At 26.5% G+C, this 21,538-nt stretch overlaps 1 protein-coding gene and 1 pseudogene across 1 annotated transcript in view; one reads left to right on the top strand and one right to left on the bottom strand.

Annotated features, from left to right (window-relative positions):
- The window catches only part of LOC113559169 (serine protease lint), a 44,879-nt gene extending 32,944 nt beyond the window's left edge, over positions 1-11,935 (bottom strand). The window contains exon 1 of the mRNA XM_026964797.1: positions 11,419-11,935. The gene's annotated coding sequence lies outside the window, so the exon portion shown is untranslated. The remainder of the gene's footprint in view (positions 1-11,418) is intronic.
- A 3,098-nt stretch (positions 11,936-15,033) lies between these two features.
- LOC113557894 lies at positions 15,034-16,107 on the top strand (annotated as a pseudogene).
- Positions 16,108-21,538: the final 5,431 nt, after the last annotated feature.

The following is a 21,538-nucleotide window of genomic DNA, read 5'->3' as shown; positions in this document are numbered from 1 at the left end:
TAAATATGTATCGTATAATACCATCAAATTATTTGTTTTGCTGTGTACAAAAACGTGAGCCACATCTACTATATAAACTACGATATATGATATTACGAATGATGAACTTCATACGTTTAATCTATAGTCGGATATTCCAAGAATAGAATAAATAATATTGTATATTATTTACAGAGCTAAATTCAATAGAAACTAATTAATAAAATTGTAAAACAAGTGCCATATTTTATAGAAGTATTTCAGTACTTATATTAAAATTTGATTCTGCTGCAGACCTACTTAAGCTTTAACTATACTAAAAAGTAAAAACGATATGTCGCCATTTTATATAAATTTGCCAAATTTAAAAAAAACCACATATACTGTTTTAATAATAATCTCTAACGCTATTGCTATAAATAATATTATATAAAACCTAAAAAAATACATACAAAATTAATATAAACAGTAATTTTTAACCCCTCTCTCCCCTATAAAATGCTAACTTATGACTTTAATGACTTTATGTGATAAGTTGTACATAAAATACGATATTACAATTTAAATATACATAGATATATATGATATAATGAAGTTTTTTACTGTATATAATCCACTGTGATAACCCTAAAAGGCGAGTAATCTCTATAGGACATATCGTTAAAAGCAGACCGAAGAATGCAACAACACTGCATGTGACTAACTCAGATGATATGAAAAAAATATTCTTCTGTTATTTTCACTGCAAATTGTTGTAACATTTCAAATGTATGTTTATTGTAACAATTATTTTTTTTTCCAGTCAAAGAGGATTCCAAGTCATCATAACAATAATATTGTTTTATAATGATATTAAAGACAATACGATATTCGCATAGAGTTTTTCATTCGATATGTTTATCAAATTCTAAGATGTTATTATTTTGTAAATATTAGAAGAACTGGTTCAATATTAAAAAAAAAATGATGTACATAATAAAATAAGATTGTCATTACACTGACTGTATACATACATTAAATTATATATTATAAATTTTAGGAACCTTCTGAAACTAACTGTAATAATTTTTGCTGCAAATAACAATCTAATGATACTTTGATGCCTTATAAGTTATGATATTAATTTTATATTATTAAATTTTTGTGAGTTGCAATAATGTTAGCCGAATTAAAGTGGTTTTATTATTATTATTATTTTTGTGACTATATAATATAACTTTTCAGGTGAGTACCCAAACACACATATTTCCCATATTGTGTATTATTATTATCAAGTTAACGCCATATTAACTGAAGAGAAAATAGAAAGGTAACATCACAATCATAAAATCATAAATGTTTCCGGCCATCGAAGAACGCGTAACCTACTTCAAAACGTACAATGATATATTATACATAAATAAAAAATAAAAATAAAATAAAAAATTCAATATTCCATTATGTTTTCAATCTTGAAAACGCGCAGGAATACGAAGAATAGGAAAATTAGTAATTTTATTTTTATTAATCGAACGGGTTTTCAAGAATAAACCGTAACCGATTGACAACGAGTAAACACATTACGACGTGTATGTGTGTATTATATATATGTTTATATTATATATAAATGTGTGTATAAAATATTATGTATAGATATACGCCGATGTACATTATAATAATGTTCACATGGAATGAAAACCGTGAAAGTAAGACATAATATAGATATAATATCAGATGCATATTATATTATCCATAATTTATTTTTTTTTTTTTTCATCTCGAAAATACGATCATATTGGTCGACATCGGCAAATGCGCACATGTTTGCGGTTAAACTATAGTGGATATGTGTATAATAAATAATGTATTACTGTAACCGTGCATATATATTATATATTATAGATATAGTTTTCAAATGAGCGAAAGTGAAACAGATCAAGAGTAAAAAAAAAAAAAAAGAAAAGAAAAGAAAAAGAGATAACAATCATTTATATTAATAATAAACCGCATTTTAAAACAGTGATTTTTCTAAATTGTTCGCAACTATGTTTTGACATTTTGGCGGTTTTGTTTTCAATAGGCACGCAATTATCCACATTTCACATATTATATTATTATACCGACTTGACCGATGATAATATGGTACACATTTTTTCGTTATTGTCATTATAAAATCAGCTCAATATTTTTTTTTCGTTTTTTTTCCGTGTGCTATCTGTATTAGACAGCAATACAGTATATGTGACTGAATAAATTATATTGACGACGGCGACAAAATAATAATAATAATTAGACACAACGGTTTTGATGGAATTGGAAAGACAATAACGATCAATTTATCATGGTGCGTTACTCGCTTTTACTTTACCCTCGTGCGATTTCCAACATTCACAATAATTAAAAGAAAAATCAATCCCAACATTATATTATTATTAATAGAGATTTCCGTTATACTAGGTTTGTGTGTGTGTGTGAGCGCACGTAGATTAGCGTCTTAGACAATGTCGTGTAAAAGAAATTAAGAATAAATATTTTTTTTTCATACATTCTCGTACGCATACAGACAATCGAACAATTTTCATTTTAGAACGAATTACACGAATTTGAATAAATTAATTATTCAAGTACATACTTATTTTAACTAATGTTTAAACTCGAAATATGAAGGAAAATCTGTTCGAGATCAGTTTATATCATTTTCTAGAAATTCGATTACATTATGTCAATTTGTTCTAACGTTAACTATAAATAAACTATGTACAGTAAGAATCCGGTACGTAAATTTATTATGTTACGCGTGAGGCGTGACGGACAGAACTACATATTATATGCTGGTGTAGCGTACTATTATAGGTGTTTCACTAAAATAATTTGCAATAAGATATAGTTTTATAATCAACGAAAAATGACTGAAGTTTATATAAATTTAATTGAATTTTGAAATTATTTTACCGCTATTTCTTCAGAAAACTTGTTGAGCTTTAACAATACTATTCTACTTTTTTCATCAAAAATACTGATACATCATCATTATTATTATTATTATTGTTATAATATACCTAAAGTAGTAAAGTCATTATTTGTTCTAGCACATATTTTACTTTTTATTATTTATTTGTTCAAAGCTTTCGTTAAGAATCTATTTTACATTTTCATTTAATGTTTATACGTTTACTAACAACATTTCAAAGATGTTTGAAAATCTATAAAATCTATGTAATTGAACGATAAAATATACGTTTTTCGCACAGTAATAATTTAATTGTTTTACACACTGTATTATAATATCTGTTTTCTTTTTATTCAATAAAAGAATTAATTATTATAATTTCTATTTACTCGATGTCGTGATTTATACTGAACAAGTTCTTATTCGGTCACTATTATTAAGCTAATTAGTAATTACTTTTAAATGAATGATCGATGATTATATTATTCACGTTGTTTGTGAAATCATTAAATTAAATTAAAAAGAATAATTGTGGACCACGTATTTATAAATTGATAACTACTAAATGACAATACTTGAATTCATATAAATTCCTACTATGCAATTTAATATTAGTTATAATATGAATACGATCAAGATTTACCACAATAGTTTCGTATTAATAAAAGCAGACATCATAATATCCAATGACTATGTACAAAATGTAGCGCGTAATAAAACTTTGAAACAAATCACTCGTTTACTGACTTACGGTGTACTACTTTCAACAAGTTCTATATCTTAATAAGTTTTTACAGTTGTACTTAATTATTATTGTACACATCGTTTATGGTATATACTATGATACATCACAAACCAGCAACAAAGTACACACTGTTTACACTATTTTTACTGTGGTACATAATATAATAGGCAATCTATAAAGTGTTCACTATAACTACCTATTATTTGTAAATCTAACACTAACAAATCGGTAATGATACATTTTGCTGGAAATCAATTATAATTGTAATAACAATGAAAGTATAATCATTGTGCTTGATTATTTTTATTTTGTTGGTTGTGTTACTTTATATATAAATATATTGCACTTTGCTACTCTATAGCTCTTCACGTATCTACTATTGTGTCTTATAATATTACAATTTAGATTAATTGTTCTGTGTTCATTAAATAAATAGTTTGTAAATTGAACTGTGATTAATTATTAATTTATTCAGGCCTACAATTACAAGGAGTTATTGCAATAATAAATACAATAGGTACCTATCTGAACATCTTCGTTGGTTCAATTACACAACCTATACCTACCATTTCCAACTGTGTACAACAGTGCAGGCTACCTCTATTATGAAACTAATAACAAATTACAACATTTAAATGATTTTGTGACTGTGATGTTTTACTTAAAAATAACAAAAATTCACTTAGATGCCTATATTAGTTTATACATATAAAATGTTATATAATTAAAAAAAACAAATTGTAATCATTTAAAATCAATGCGTACGAACAGAATATTATTTAAGTGTTCTTCGTTTGTTTGCTCTGCCTTCGATGTGATGGCGTGTATAATGTTTATCACTATTATTAATATCGTTTTGGTTGATTTGCTTACTGCTGTAATTTCTCTTTTATATCCAGAACGTTTGGTATTGCAACCTATAGTTCTATTCGTTTTCCCCAGATTTTACCAAAACAAAAAGAAAAAAATGAAGAAGAAAAATAATGTTTTGTATTTGATGAACCGGCAATGTATAATAATATTATATTATGTTTACACAAATTTTCACTTATGTTATAGGTAATATCACTAATCGCACCGCATCCATCATCTCTCTTTATACCATAGCACTCGAGCAGTGTTATATTGTAGATACACAATACGACGGCATACACGCTCTATGCACAGCTACAACAGTAATAATAGTAAAATAATACAGTCGAACATTTTAATACCGGTTTGCCGGTCGTATATGTATCACGAGCTCACAGTAATTAATCATAATAATAGGTAATACTAGTTAAACTCCGTTATAATATCAAAATATCCACATAGAAACACACATGCACATGTATAATCATAATTGCAGTTTGAGTGTTTTTTTTTTGTCGACGATTGATCGTAAGTTCAGTCAACTCGACTGTCACACGCTTATCTATATATGATAGCACTATATATATATATAAACATAAACGAGTAAAATTTACGAAAAAAAATCCAAATCGTTCTATACACAAACATGATTATTACGAATCGGTATTTTTTATTCGTTAAGATTACACAGTATACTCGGATATTATATGTATACACAATTATATAATGTAGATAAAACAGTTTACCTGATTTAAAATAGTTCAATAATTGATGTGACAACTATAGATATTATATTATACGTTTGTATACTTATGCGTTATATACAATGCACATTATATATATTATATATATATATATATATATACCTTATACCGCTTATACAATATCGTGTACCCGATTTTAATCACGCGTTATACATTTACCTATCGGATTACTGCGCAGTATATATTATAATTTATCACGAAGAATTTAATTATATTGTAGTGGTGCCCGTAAGGTTTTGTTAGGGAAATTCAATGCAGGTAATGTGTATAATGTTACATTAATAATAAGTGATGCGTGCCCTTAATAAACATAACAACACCATCGCACGGCACGCGCCACACGAAGTAAACGACATAAATAATAATAATAATAATAATAATAACATTATTATATCACATCCGACATTCATATTATGTTAAGCTTTGTCAATCCGTGTTCTTCGACTCATCAATGCACTTGTCGTTGCGTATACATTATTATTATTATACTATTCGAGATTTCGAGTAGGTATAGATAGCAATATATATATACACGGAGACCTTGGAAAGTTCATTTAAAATATGAAGTTCATTAACTTGTTAGGTTTATCTGAACGAACTTCAGGATGAAAATATTACTCATACAACAATAAGGAGTTAACGTTAATGTTTTAACAAATTTTTTTTTTTTTTGATTTTTACATTTTTACATTATCCCGACTAATATAACTACCAATTAAGATAACACATTTTGATTTCTTACTTTTTATTATTTACTAACTATATAAATTATTAATTTTATAATCAGTTAATTAGTCTTGTTCAATATTCCTGTTCAAACTTGATAGCTTTGAATTAATTCAAAGTTCTAATACAAAGTTTAAGTTCCTCAACGCTGTAAACAATACAATTTTCATTCATATAATTCTTACTTTGAACAAGAATGAACGAGTACCTACATTTAAACTTGTTCAAGGTCTGAGTCTCCGACGAGAGCGTTAAGTACCTATACAATGATATTGTGAGTTTTATAGTTATAATCGAATCATTTTTTCAATACGAGAAACTCGTAATTAGGACGTTCTTGCAGGTCGTATTGTATAACAAACAAAACCGCCGTTAGCGTTTCTATTTTCCCAGCGAAGACGACGACCAGCGACCATAGATATAATACAATGACAAAAATACGCGTAAGTAATATGTTTGGGACCCGACCTATCCATTTATTATATATGGTTTTTTAACGTTAGAAAAAAAATGAAACGGGATCAACTATACTCGACAGTTGTCGTCACTCGTCACTCGCCGTCGGAACGGATCAAGGACCGGATGGGTGACTATATTTGATGAGAACGCACGTGCAGACGACGGTAAACGACAGCATGATGACCGTACACCATATTGGTACAATTAGGGGACTTAGTCCAGCAGAACATAGATTTAGCCCCCCCCCTTTTACAGAATTTTTTTGCCGTTTTAAAAGCTTGCTAGAGAATTGTGTTTTTTTAATTTTTATAAAATATACGACGTTTTATTATTCCATTGCTTGCGTTGATTTTTTGTTGGGTCTACAGCCATCCCCAAGACGCGCCTAATATGCCATTATAGTAGTACACATATACCGCACCGCCTGTAAACCTACGCGCGCAATTAATAAGTTTTCAAAGAGTTTACGAAACGGACGACAAGACGCCATCTGACCATCACTGCCATTACCGTTGTCGTTGTCGTCGTCGTCCGTCCTGTGTCCATCGCACACGCACACGATAATAATGCCGCGAGAACGACGCGTACACACGCGCTCACACGCGTGCACATAAACGGATAACGTGCGGACGTCGACCGTAAAGCCACACGAATACATTTTCTGATATATGGGACACTGTGTATATAATATAATGATCGTAATGATAATAATCATGACATGTCGTTTGAATGTTTTTATTTTTTTTATATATAATTACGTGCGGGTACAATTATCGTATATATATATATATATATATATATGTATGAGTGTGTGTGTACCATATTATAAGCATCTGTTGTTAATATTTCAGTTTCTAAATCACCCGGTTAATGTAAGGAAGGAGGTATATATCTTATGCATATGCATATCAGTGGATTCCTTATACACATCCGTTTACGAGTGTCAATCGTCGGATCCAGTGTTATCTGATTTGATGTGAATACAAAATAAAATAAGTGGGCGAGACTACGTTATTCACACCTTATGCGCAGACTCATACATACTAAATGCGTATAACTATAACACGTATTATACATGATGACTAACGGCATCGCGAATATCCGTCTTGGATATTATCCTTTCACGTGCTATAGTCTTCCGATTCTGTCATGTATGCGTCTTACAATGCTCGACTTTCCTCGACTCCCACCCACACATTAGACATAAGATTATTTTTGACAACAGATCGAATTATTATTGTATAATTATTTTTATTAAATACTGTAGGATACCTGGATACTACTGGATAATGGATAGGTTAAAAAAAATTACATTTTTCATATTCCCCCGAAATAAATCGCAACGATGATAATAATATGAAAGTATGTTGCACTTTTTTTATAAATCCTTTTGGGTCTATCATTTTTTTTTATTTATTAACTTTATTAATTAACAATAAATAACTAAATTCAAAAAACGTAATTTTTTAACAATAATGTCATCATATATAAGTAACACGGCCGGTTATTAATATATATATATATATTTCTTATTTTAAGGTAGGTTAGATTGTATAGGTATATAATAACCTATAAAAAGATATATCATATCGAATTTCGTGTGTGGAACTATTAATGGTTTCATTCAATTTCCCTTTACAAATAAATATTTATTGTCTTTTAAAACGTTATTTTATTCTTGAATTTTTTTTTTTTTTTACAACCACAGTAGTTACTTTACTGGAAAAGTTATAAAATTAAAGGTCTGGCAATAAAAATATCTCGAATGACATCCATTGAAAAATTGAAATTTTACAATACATAAACGTTTATAGAAGAATAATAACATTTTAAACGGATTTACTATATTAAACGATTTACTGGAAACATTTCGAGTATTATAATTTATAAATAATGTTTTTATTTTCAATTATCTTCCTATCTACAATTTAAGTTCCTCAAGTGTCTACTGTACAAATTTGTATATGGAACATAGATGACTAGATGACAAGTTAACTAATAACGTAATTTACTTAACAAAGTCACTATCAAGAGATTAAAAATATTGAAATATTAAAATTAAAATTATTGTTTTATACCTAGCAATATATATATTTACGAAAAATATAAAATAATTTACGTGAAAATATATAATACTATAATATTATGACTATGACATTTCGTATATAAAATACTTCCATATTGTTTAAAAATCATACTATAATAGTAAATTATTACATTTTTTTAACAATGCTTATTTGAAATTCGTCACTTTTTAATGAGTCTATTATTATCAAACATATTTAACTACTGAGTATTAAAAAAATATTTTATTGGATAAAGGCCTTCATAAGTATTCCAATTTTTACGGTATAGCCACCAATGTGATTTCTTTGAAAATATGAATAGACGAAAAATATATGTACAGTTATTATTATTTTGACATGTCAATGGCTAGACCTAAAGATTCTTGAACGAACGGACGTAAATTATTATTATACAATTGTACTACATAGATTTCAATTATTTTATTTTTCAGTTACCGTCAACAAATAATGATTATATTTTTGAAACAACTAAACAATTTATATTTTAAAAATATCAAAATATGCATGTTTAAAAAATTACGTGTTAGGTATTCTATGCTAATATTTTATTAAATATTTATGGTATATTACTGTGAATATCCACAAATAAAATACTTAATTTTTTCTACTTTAAAATTATTACGAAATAAAAAGTGATGGCTTTAGATTTATCAGACTATATTATATAATTATGTATTTTACTTATACGAGTATAGCTATACATAAGCACCCAGCTGGTACTTTAAAGTTTAAATTATACTTTATTAATCGTAATTTAGGAATTATTTTTTTTTTCTATATTCATGCAACATCAAATATAAAGCTATCTTAATATATACTTAAAACAATAAATTAATTAGTTTTATATTATTTAGCAGGTACTTATAGATTTTTTAAGTACATACCCCAAAGGTAAAATTGACCCTTCCTTTTTTGGCCAAAACTTACAGTAATTTTTTTGGCTACTGTCCCTCTTCAGCCAGTTTAGTTTTCTTTAAAATTTACAAACTTAGCAATTTTTAAATTTAATTTCAAAACAAAAATAAGTTTTTAATTTTACTAAGATAATATTATGTTAAAAGTTAAAACATTTTATTGCAAATTATTTTATTTTATTGTATTTTCACACACATACGTTTGTCAAACAAACTTGATCTTAATATTAACAGACATATTTTTTTCAAATAGTTTTACATGTCTTTAATAATTTTAATAATTAAAAATCACATTTATGGATATAATATATTTAATTAGTTATAAAAGTTTGTCAATTTTAGTTATTACAATTGTAAATTTAAAAAAAAAAACTATACTGATCGAAAACTCTAACGCCTCTATATATACCAATTACTTTTTTAATATAATTTAAACATAATTTTAACAATATATTAATTGGCCAAAAAACTCTATTTACTTAGTTAAAAATCAAATTATTTTTGAAAATAAAGACCGTATATTAAAATAGGTATATAGGTAATCTTAAAATTTGAGAATTACAAATTAAAACTGTAGTTGAAAAAGAACCTTATCACCAAAATTAATAATATAGGACAATATTAATTATATAATGATATAGGTGAAGACTGTATCTAACGTATCTAGTAAAAAATATCTTACAAAAAGTATCACTGTAGCAGTTTTAAATTTTCTATTTAAATTTTATATTGTAATTATTATAAATTAAAGCGCAATTTTAATGTTCTGTATATTCGTGTACCCTATAATTTTACCTATAATTTAAAATAAAATAGCTAGATGATTGTATTCTAATTTAGTTCGTGTTTTGGACAATTACTAACAATGAAATTACAATTGTATTAATATATGAGCCTTTATAAAACATTTTATATTTATGCGTTATTGCGTTTAAATTAAGCTTTGAACATTTAAAATAATTGTATGTAGACGATTAAAGTATGATAACAAATTGTGGTATCTAGTAATTTAAATGAAAACATCGTTGGTTTAGATATTTTCGACATTGATATTTCTGAATGAAATATTTAGAAGACGTTTATTAATATAAATTAATTTCAGTATTACTATAAATAACAAAAATCACGTAAACATTATAATATTGGTATCTAAAGTACTACAATATTGTGAATTAATAACATAACAAAGCAAGTTGTTCTGAATTTTAAAAAGATTTGTAGTAGGAATATGTATTCACATACGTACTTATTATGCACTTGGGCACCTAGAATTCGTTTTCTTAATAATTGAATATACTCGTATAACATTACTATGTATGCTATTATATGGAATGTAATTAATTTTATTTGAATTCGTATTATATAGTTATTAAATTGTTGATAAATTTATCAAATTTTCTCACAATAAGTACCTACTATCAAGTATGGTAATTTCTTAGTTTAGTCACAAAATATACAATCCATTGCAGATTTTAATTTGGCAAGTAATACGATTTATTCGCATGTTTGATTTTTTTGTTAACTTTTAATGTATAAGACTCAACGTATTAATAATCCACCAACTATAAATACAACAAGTGTAAATATGTTATTAAGCATCAATCAATTTACTAACACGGCTATGTACATCGTGCGTATTCGTAAATGTTAAGTATCATACCAATAATTAAAAAAAAAGATGAGATGACGTTATGCAGTGCGATCGAGATTGTATATACAAACAATATAATTATATATATAATCATTGATATTGTATATGTTTATTATTGTATTATAGGTAGTCTTGTTATCGTTTAGCGTGACGCTACAACGGTGTGCTATTCCCACTGCACTGATAAGGAAGAAAAATATTTAAAAATACAAATTCTAATTATTTATATATATATATATATATATATAATTGAATAAATGAAAAATAATAAGTAGGTATGAAGAATTTTTTGTTTTAATTTTGGTTTCTTACCAGTCACCGTGCTCCAATTTGTATGCGATCTGAAGGAATCGACTGCACGAGGATCCGCGATCTAATTGCAGTGCTGCGGGCGATTTTACGTGATTTTGTTCATGTTTTCCCGTCGTTTACAGACGATTTTCTTTTGTTTCCGAGCGACGATGCGGGGCGGTTCGCTCTGACTGTCGCCACTGTAGTGTTTATCAATGTCGAGAACGCTGGTCGACCGGTGACGATGTGTCAGCGGTGGTGCGGCCTGGCGGAGGCCGGAAGTCGAAAACTTCGGGGGAAAAAACGAAAATCAAAAAATCGAAAGAAAAAAAATTGATCGTATCGAATCGACGACGACGGAGGTCCGGAGTCAACCGAAACGCAAGACTCGAAAGGTCGGTGGACAACTCGCGCTCTCGGTTTGCAATACCGTGTACAGACGGAATAATATAATATTATAATATTATATTTACGCGTCCGGAGCGGAACAGAGCGGAGCGCGGATCGTACAGCGGCCGGCCGGCTAATGACGAGAGGATAAAAAAGCCGCGGACGGGCGACGACGATTTTTTTTTTCCGGGGGGAGGAGCCGACCACCGTGATATTATATTATCAGGTATAGAGAGGCAGTAGGGCGGGCGGTTTACGAGGCACGCGTATAATATTATTATATACAAATATATGTGCGTTGAACTCTCCGAAATGGGAAACCTTGAACTGAACCGCGCCGCCGAGTGTAACCGGTCTGCGCGCGCGATTGCCCTACTGACTCAGTCAGACGAAATCCGAACGGAATGCACGACGCGGCGACCGGACGGACCACCGCCGCGGGGAGGGGAACCCGCGGCCCGGCGGTGGGGGTACCAGTCGGCGCGCGGTAGAATTTTTTTTCGCTCGATCGGTCGTAAGGAGGATGGCTGTTGGCGGCGTTTTCTCCCGCTCGGGCACGCGTAAAATAATTTATTGTATATTATTATATAGTATATTTTATACTTATATACGTGGATACTTATATAGATATCGGAACGCTCCCGCATACAGGGCGATTCGGAAAGTGTGTTTTGAACTTTTTCATTTTTTCTCCACCAGTGTGTGTTATATGTCCGACCGCAGGGACGAATACGTCTATAATTATCCGTGTATAGGCATCACAGTATAGAGACCGGAATATTGTAATATATATAATGTCTAACTCCGTTCACACATCATCGAATGTTACAAGATCATTGTGAACTGTGGTCATTTTCATTTGTCGGGTTTCGCCATGTATATTATATACTTATATTATATTTGGTATGTTTGGTTTATTTTATATAGGTATAAAGGCGCCCGAAGTGGCGTTTGCCCTTCCCTGACTTTTTGGATTTTTTTTTTTAAAATTGAATATATTAAGATATATATATGGTTATATGGATAAAAGAACACTAATATAAAAACATTACCTAAATTAAATGTATTTGCAGTCCATTGATCATACGCCTATATATGTACTTTAGTCTTTAACTTGTAACGTAATAAAATATATAGTATATTATATATGATAATAAAGGTTATTGATTTAAAATGGTAAAATTATAATATTTCTCTTCAAATTCTAACATTGCCCTCCCTCCACAGACAATTTTCTGTGGGCGCCTATGTATAAGTATTCTCACAATATATAAAATATAGAATTTATTTAATCACTTAGGTTATTTATTCTAATAATAACCCACGATACGATTTCGAAATTAATAATCCTGCTTGTATTCTTGGAGATTTGTATATATGACTTACTACATATACTTATAACAGATGGGCTCTTAAGTCTTAATATGGTCAAAATTCACTAAAGAATACACTTTTGACGTCATAACGCTATTGAAAAATGGCATAAGCGTTTTTTTTTTTTAATTTTTACTTTATTACAAAAAAACATTTTTTATACATATTTTAATATTAAAGATATTTAATAATTCTAAGGTAAAATATGAAAGATTGGAAATAACGATAGGAAACCACATAGATAATCATAAAGCTGTATTATTCATTTTTAGTAAATAAAAAAATGTGAAATCATAATTTTATAAAATTAAGTTTCAATTATTCATATTTTAAGTTTCATTTTTATATTTACATTATGCTTGTATAATATCATTTTTTTGATATAATATTTTTAATCACCAAATATACACTAAAAACTCGATGAATACATAAATATACTACAAAAATTAATAAAAATGACCTAAAAAGTCAAAGTAAAAGTTTCACTTTTTGACTATCTGTTATATGAATCGTGTTATGTACTTGCGGAACCGCATTGTTCTAGAAATCTAGAACATGAAAAAAAATTTACTTTACATTGAAATCTGGCCTAACAAAAATTGTTTATTAAGTAACTATAGTAAGAAAATATAAGTTATTATTATTTCTATACATCTAAATTTTAATAAACATAAATACAGATAAGTAGTAGCTTTTTCCAATTTCTTATTTTTAGTTAGGGGTGATTAGTTATTTGGGATTACAGTAAATATTACATAGATTCTGTATGTTAATAAAACCTTTGTAACTCGTTTGACCACTGGTTTTAATAATTGTATTTTATAGTACGATAGAAATAAACACGGTTTTGCTTTAGTGAATTATTAGTTATAAAAAATATTCTGCTTGGCCCCTTACAATTAATTACCAATTACCATAATATCTATAGATGATAAAACAATAGATATAACAATAAAAGGTATGGTATGCCTACACTGGTTGTATTAAATGTTAGCGAGACTGATGTAATCGGGATAACAGCGCTAACGGACCCAACGAGGTGACTATCATTCTATCTACCATAGTTACAATACTATACCGTCTACCAGTCCCTATTTTTGTGTGTAGTATAGTACACACAAAGTGCAGTAACAAATCACCAACAGTCGAAAAAAAGGTTATGTTTGCTAGTTACAACCCTTAAAAGATGTTTGTCTAGATATGCTAAAAAAAAAAAAAATGGTAGCGTTTGTGTAGAAGTAAAGTTTACAAAAAAATAGTGACTGGCCATCTACCATGCTTTGATAACTCGCTTCAGTTTCTTTTAATTTAGTACTTCAATTAAAAAAATGTAGCTAATGTCATATCCATTTTTTTATTATTTATTTTCTCTACAACCAATTTCTACTGTATAATATATATAATATAAGCAACATCGTGTCTAGGACGTTCACTAATTTTATCGCGCTGCATTATATCTATATAGATATCTATAGGTATTGTAGTGGTTTTAAATATTATCAAAAAAATAAATATATAAATACATAGATGTATAATAGATGTATTTTTTATTATCGTCTATAAAGATATAATATGCGAATCCCACAATAATATAACTATTATATTATTATATACACATATGTATATTAAATATTTTTTTTTAGTACTTAGAATTGGAAAGTTCAAAGTTATAGTTTTATTCATTATCATCATCATTAGTTAAAATTTGAGAATATGTATAGTTTAATTATTTGTATACATTGTACATATTTCAAACATCTTCACATTTATTAAAATAAATTTAAAAGTTTAAAATTGCTCCAAATCTAGAGATGGAAAAATATTTTTTTAGAAGGACCTGAAAATGATGTTAATTATATACTTGAACAAATAATGTATGATTCGAGTATTTCATTTCCAACACTTGAGCAATTATGGAAGCAAACTACAAAGTATAGGTTAAATGAAATAGCCAATTTCACTGGTACTTCAGAAATTTTCAAAAAATGGCACCATTATACTCAGCCGCTTGGATATAGACTTGTAAGTATTATAGTAAAGTTAGTTTTTTTTTTTAAATTAAATAATCAAAACAATGAAATAAATTTATTTTAATAGATCGATGTTAACTTCAAGACTCTTTACTCTAATTGCTCTGATATCAAGTATGGAATAGAAGAAAAGTTGGATGTTTCATTTAAATTATTAAAAGAACAAATAAAAGATACTGAAAGTAAAAAAATGTTAAAATATTATGGAGAAAATGTATCAAATATTAGTAAAAGTAATATTATATTTTTTAATGTAGCTAGGTACTTAAATTATTAATTTAATTATTTATTTTATAGATGGAAAACATACAGTATTATTTTATTTATTACATGGATTATTGGTTTCTACTGCAAAAAAAATGACAGGTTCATACTGGGAAAAAAAGTATAATTAAGTACTCTATCAAAGATAGCCAAAATAGTTTCATGGTTTTCAAAATCTCAGTTCCTGAAATGGAAGATTATATTATAAGTCGCCGGAATGAAAATGTTCCCATTCAACCATTTATAATTATTCGCGGAACAACTTTTAAACCCAAAGAAATTATTATATTTTTTTGATTGCATCAAGTATAAAATGTTTTCTTTTATTTTTGCAATATATATATATGCTTTAAGATATTTCATATTTTTAACTTAGAATATCCTGTCGAGTCATATACTGTTTGGCTGTTTATACAAAAATATTTTTATGAAATTAACACTAAATATGATAAGACTTGTCACATATTGGGGCAAATTTTTTCAGATTTAAAAAATGTTTAAAATATCAATTTTTAAATATATTTTGTTTATATATAGAGGTATAGGGCTACTATATAATATGTTATTTTTATTTGTTTACAATACAGTAATACAAGTTGTTTTTAATTTTTATATATTATTTTAGTTGCTAAATAAAGTTATTCTTATTTGATTAGCATATAATGAAGTTATTTTTATTTCAATTTCAAATTGAATATTAAAAAAAAAAAATGTATTCCTTACCTAATTTAATAATACAAATCTTGTACTCTATCTCACTATACATATTCTAAAAATAACAATGCTTATATTTGTCAATTTTACAATATTATCATTTTACGCAGTGATAATATTTATTATTAAATTGATCAATAGATATTGTTTGATTGATAATATATATATATTCGTCGTGATAATTAAATTGGTAAATAAACCTTTACCATTAGATACTATAAATTTAACAATATCATCTTGTCGGCTCTATATTAACAATAATCTTGTCAATTTAATCTATGATTGTGGTTTTTGGTTGAGTGTATGTCAATATTATTACCTATTAGAATGAGAAAATTAATACAAATCTAAATGTATCCAATTGATTTAAAATTAAATTTCAACTACCTAAAATCTTGTGATCTTTTACGTGAATTTTGTCGGTGAAACGTGATTATTGGGCTTTTGCCCGTGTCTAAAATCAAATTATTTTTGGTTATATTTCAAGTTCATAGTTTTTTCTCGTTAAGGCTATAATTTCTGAATTCGATCGCCCTGTATATGCCACGCGGGACGAGCATACTTGCACACCCATTAACACACAGTACACACACCAACTCCATAACGGGAACTACCTGTTTGATTGCAGATACGTTACTATATTTAACAACTGCTTTAATGTGTTGACTATTCGGTAGACATCTATTATATAGTACAGATGAAACACAACCAACTAAATAAATACTTATTACTTATCCTATAGCATTAACCAATTGGATATTGAGGTAGGAGATTGCAGGCATTTGAGATTTATTCCTGAAAAATATTTTTTTATTTTTACGAATATATTTTACATATGGAATGTTATGTATTACAAATATTATTGTAATTAATTTTATAGTAGTTTTCTTTTAATATAGGCATATTTCATTATTTTGGGCATGTTTAATAATAATGTACCTAATAAACTATTAACAACAGTATTTCCAACGATAGTGATTATAAAGAGTATCGAATATTTGATCTATAACATATTATTCTACAACGACTAATATGAAAAACTCATTGAAGTTTTTCTGCTGTATAGTAGGTTTTGAGTGTACTTTGTCTTTGAGTAGAATATTTTAAGATACATTTATGTAACTAAATATTATTTTTATTAAAAATATTATGGTAAATGATACGTTTAACTTGAACTAACTTTTTACAAAATTATCACATATACGTATATTTAACACATAAAACCAATAAGTATATTCATTGCTCAGTACAGAATCTAAATTTAATCTGAAATAACAATATTTCGTCTAAAAAGCTTTTACCCTGACAAAGTTTTTATTAAATTTTATCAATTATTTATTAATATTTTTTAAATACAATATTGTTATAATACTTAATATTTGGTATTTAAAAAAAATTTTTATTTTCAATTAATAATAACAAAGAATATAATAAAGATAAGAAGAGTGTCATTGTGTCAAATAAGTTGACGAGTCAAGTAAAATAACGAATTTATTATATTTTTTTTATCAAATTATAATATCAATCTATGTTATTTACCAATTGGCAATTACATACATAATGTTAAAAGTAATTTATTTTCCAATACAAAAGTTATTCTGATAAGAATTAAATGTTTTATAAAAGTTTTTTGTCCAAACTACATTTTAATAACATTTTTGGTATATTTAGTGTAAGAATTTTAAAACTACCATAATTACTAAATCGATTTTATACTTTAGAAAGTACTAAGCTATATTTATGTAAAATATGATAAATTGTATATGTTGATAAAGTGATAAATACCTAATTAAAATATTTAAAAAAAATGTGTGGGCACATCTTGCTCCACATATTCATTTGGGTAACTATTAAGTATATTCTAACAATTGTATACTGTTATTAATGTATATTTTAAGTACCTAATTTTAGTTACCTCATTAAATGCATACCTAGCTTTAAAGTTATAAGTATAAACATAAATTATTACATTTATAATAATATCCAGTACAATGAATTAATTAATTCCTCAAATTATTTTAGTTAAAAAATAATATTTATTCACTTACTTTGAGTAATTTGTTATAATATGTTTAATATTATTACAAATAAAATACATTTAATATTTATTTTAAATTTCATTGATGTATAGGTATATTGTATGATATATTATACCAGTCAACTTATCCTATGTGGGGGGTAAGATGACGATTTCAGAATATTTTATTTTTTTGTAAAATTTATAAATAATAATTCTTTTAATATTAAGGCTTGAAATTATTACGAGTTATTCTTGAAATTTATGATAATGCTCATACGATATTTCAAGATTATCTGTCTATTATTTAGTTATATAAATATCATTCAAACTTTAAATTCATCAACTTACCACTCTCTTAATTCGTATTATATCTTTGATCTTGCACAATATAAGTTCTTTAATTTGTATAATGCCTATAGGTCTTTTATCTCGTTAACCACTTCCGGCTAATAATAATTATTATTATTATTATCTGGGTAACGTGTTTTTTCCTATTTGCTAGAAATAGACTTGCAAAAGTAAAATTTAATAAACTTAATCTTAGAAACTTCCTCTTTAGTTCCAAAAATTAGAAATAAAAAAATTATATTAAATAAATATATATATATAATTAAAAAGGAAGAAAGTTAATAACCGCTCTGCGCTGTACAATAGTTATCGAATGTATCTCGTCATATTGACATAAGCAAGAGTGCTGAAAATTTATGGGCTTAATCAAATTATTATCATATAATTAGTTTTATATTTACGTAAACAAATATATTTTTTTAATACTATTATTGTTAGTTAACGTCAACGTTAAATAATTGCTATAAAATTAAAAAAATAATTTAATAATAAATAATAACATACAAATATAATAATAATTTGTATTATAATATATACTTCATAAGATGTTATTAAAATTAAAGAGTCATTTCAAAGAATATTGTATTAGTATGTTTTTTTAACCATTAAATTTTACATAAAAATAACTTTTAATCATATAATTTCAGATTTGTTTAATTTTTATTATATTTGGCATACAATCTTATGTTTAAATTAAATAATAATGCATAATATTATAATTTCCAGAAAATGACAAGATGGGAAATAGGGCGATACAAAATCTCTCATGTAAGATAACTATAATAATTAATATAATAATGAATATAATTAAAATTAGAAAAGTTTTTCATTTAAAAATACCTCATTATTTGTTGAATACAAAAAACCAAAATATAATTTGGATAGTTCACATTCATATTTTAAAGAATATTGAATAAATAAATATTGAATGTTATAATATATACTAATTTGACGGTGTCTGAGTTGAACTTGATTCTTATGTTTCAAGATTATTTCAATCATTGAAAATTATTATTAAAATATTTAATTTCAATTATTAAAAATTAAAAATAAACATAATAATTATATCCTATCACGTCTGAAAAGGGTATCTAAACGAAATTTTAACACCAAAATACCAGTTTATCTAAAACTTTACATTGAAGCTTGCGTTTGTTTATAATATATTATACTGAAATTATAATATAATTATAATTATTATAAATAATTATAGTGAAATCAAATATTTAATTCGTAACAAAATATATTCACCCTTCTAGACGATCAGTATATAACCTAGTGTAATGAATAAAATAACACTGCAGAAAATAATAATACGTGCACATAAATTTTATTATATAAAAATCAGCTTACGATAATACGTATAAAAAAATAAAACAGGGATACGTGACTAGTGTTAAATAAGAATTTTAAATTAAAATAAAACGTAATACCTATACTTGTTAACTAAAGTGTATCGGCAAGATCATAAAATATATTATTTTTGTTTTTATAATTACGGTCGACTATACATTATAATTAATAGGTATTAATGTTGAATAAGACTAAGTAGGTATCTACAGTAATTTGAATTACAATTTTTACATATTATGCTCATAAGTCATAATATTTTGGTCAACACATAAAAAGCGTTTAAATGTTTAATTAATTAATTATATAAATGTTTGATGACATAATTAAGTGTTATCAACTATTGAGTAATACAGAAACTTTGCCAAAAATGGGAATTTTCATATTACTCGAGTATAAAATATTTTGTATGATCTATAAGTTTGGCTTTTTTTCTATGTTTCTTTTGAAATATAATATAATGTTTGATTTGTATCACACATATTTTAGCTAGCTTACTGTAATAATGGTGAAAACACTTGAGAAAGTGATATTAATTGCGTTTTTTAAATGTTGATAGTTGGTGTTTTTTCGATGCAGAAATATTTTAACTCCGAAAGTTAACTAAAATACTATTTAAAAATAGTTACCAACTGCTATAGATATATGTAATATAATGTAAATATATATATATATATATCATATATCTCAAATATGTTATAATTGTTATGTTCTAAACACATTACACATGTATGAAATTGGTCTTCTTCCCCACCATAAAAATCATTTCCAAAATACTTTTAACCTTATTTTTTAAATTTGGAACAACATGTTTGCGTTAGACGTTCACCACATCCGAGTACTGATTGTTTTCTCAATTACAGGCTAACGATTCCCCCTCACCACACATACGAGTAAAACCTAAAAAAAAAAAGTGAAACATAACGCACTTTTTACTTAATTTGTAACTATTTCTTACCAACTTTTTAAAAATTGTAATTTCACAATTTTTATGGTATGATGATATTCATTATTTTAAAATACTTGTCTAACTCATATTATATATCTAGGACAAAAACATCATCAGATTAGATTTATTCACACAGTATTAGTAAATATTTGTTACTACATTTTTAGTTAATGAAGCTTATCGATTAATTGGCTCCATATTAAAATATTCTAATTTGGGTGGAATTTTTTTTTTTATTAAATTAATCATAGTAAGTAGTAAGTAATTTTATAAATTAATTATTTATTCTACTACCTAATAACTCTAATCAAATACACTAATTACAGTATTTCAATATTCATCTAAACTTTTTTGAATACCTAATTGGAAAAATAATTACGAAAAATTGAGATTTGAATTTAACCAACACCTGCAGTTATTGACAGAATTGATTTTGTTTGCTTATTGTAATTTTAAAATGAATAACTGTAAGCATTTTTCATCAAGTAAATATAAACATCAAGTATATATAATAAACATATAAACAAAAAAAACATTGGTTTTTGTTGAACTATTGATAATGACATTTGTAATTTTTACTTTTTTAAGGGGAATGGAAGCGGTGACTCTCTGTCTTTGCCTAACACACGTGGAACATAGCTATACGCCTGACAAAAATTAAGATACTTCTAGTTGTTCGATTTGTGAAAATATGTAAAGATG

Source organism: Rhopalosiphum maidis, chromosome 3 (assembly GCF_003676215.2).
Source record: "Rhopalosiphum maidis isolate BTI-1 chromosome 3, ASM367621v3, whole genome shotgun sequence".
Taxonomy (NCBI): domain Eukaryota; kingdom Metazoa; phylum Arthropoda; class Insecta; order Hemiptera; family Aphididae; genus Rhopalosiphum; species Rhopalosiphum maidis.
This window is presented reverse-complemented; position numbering and strand designations above follow the sequence as displayed.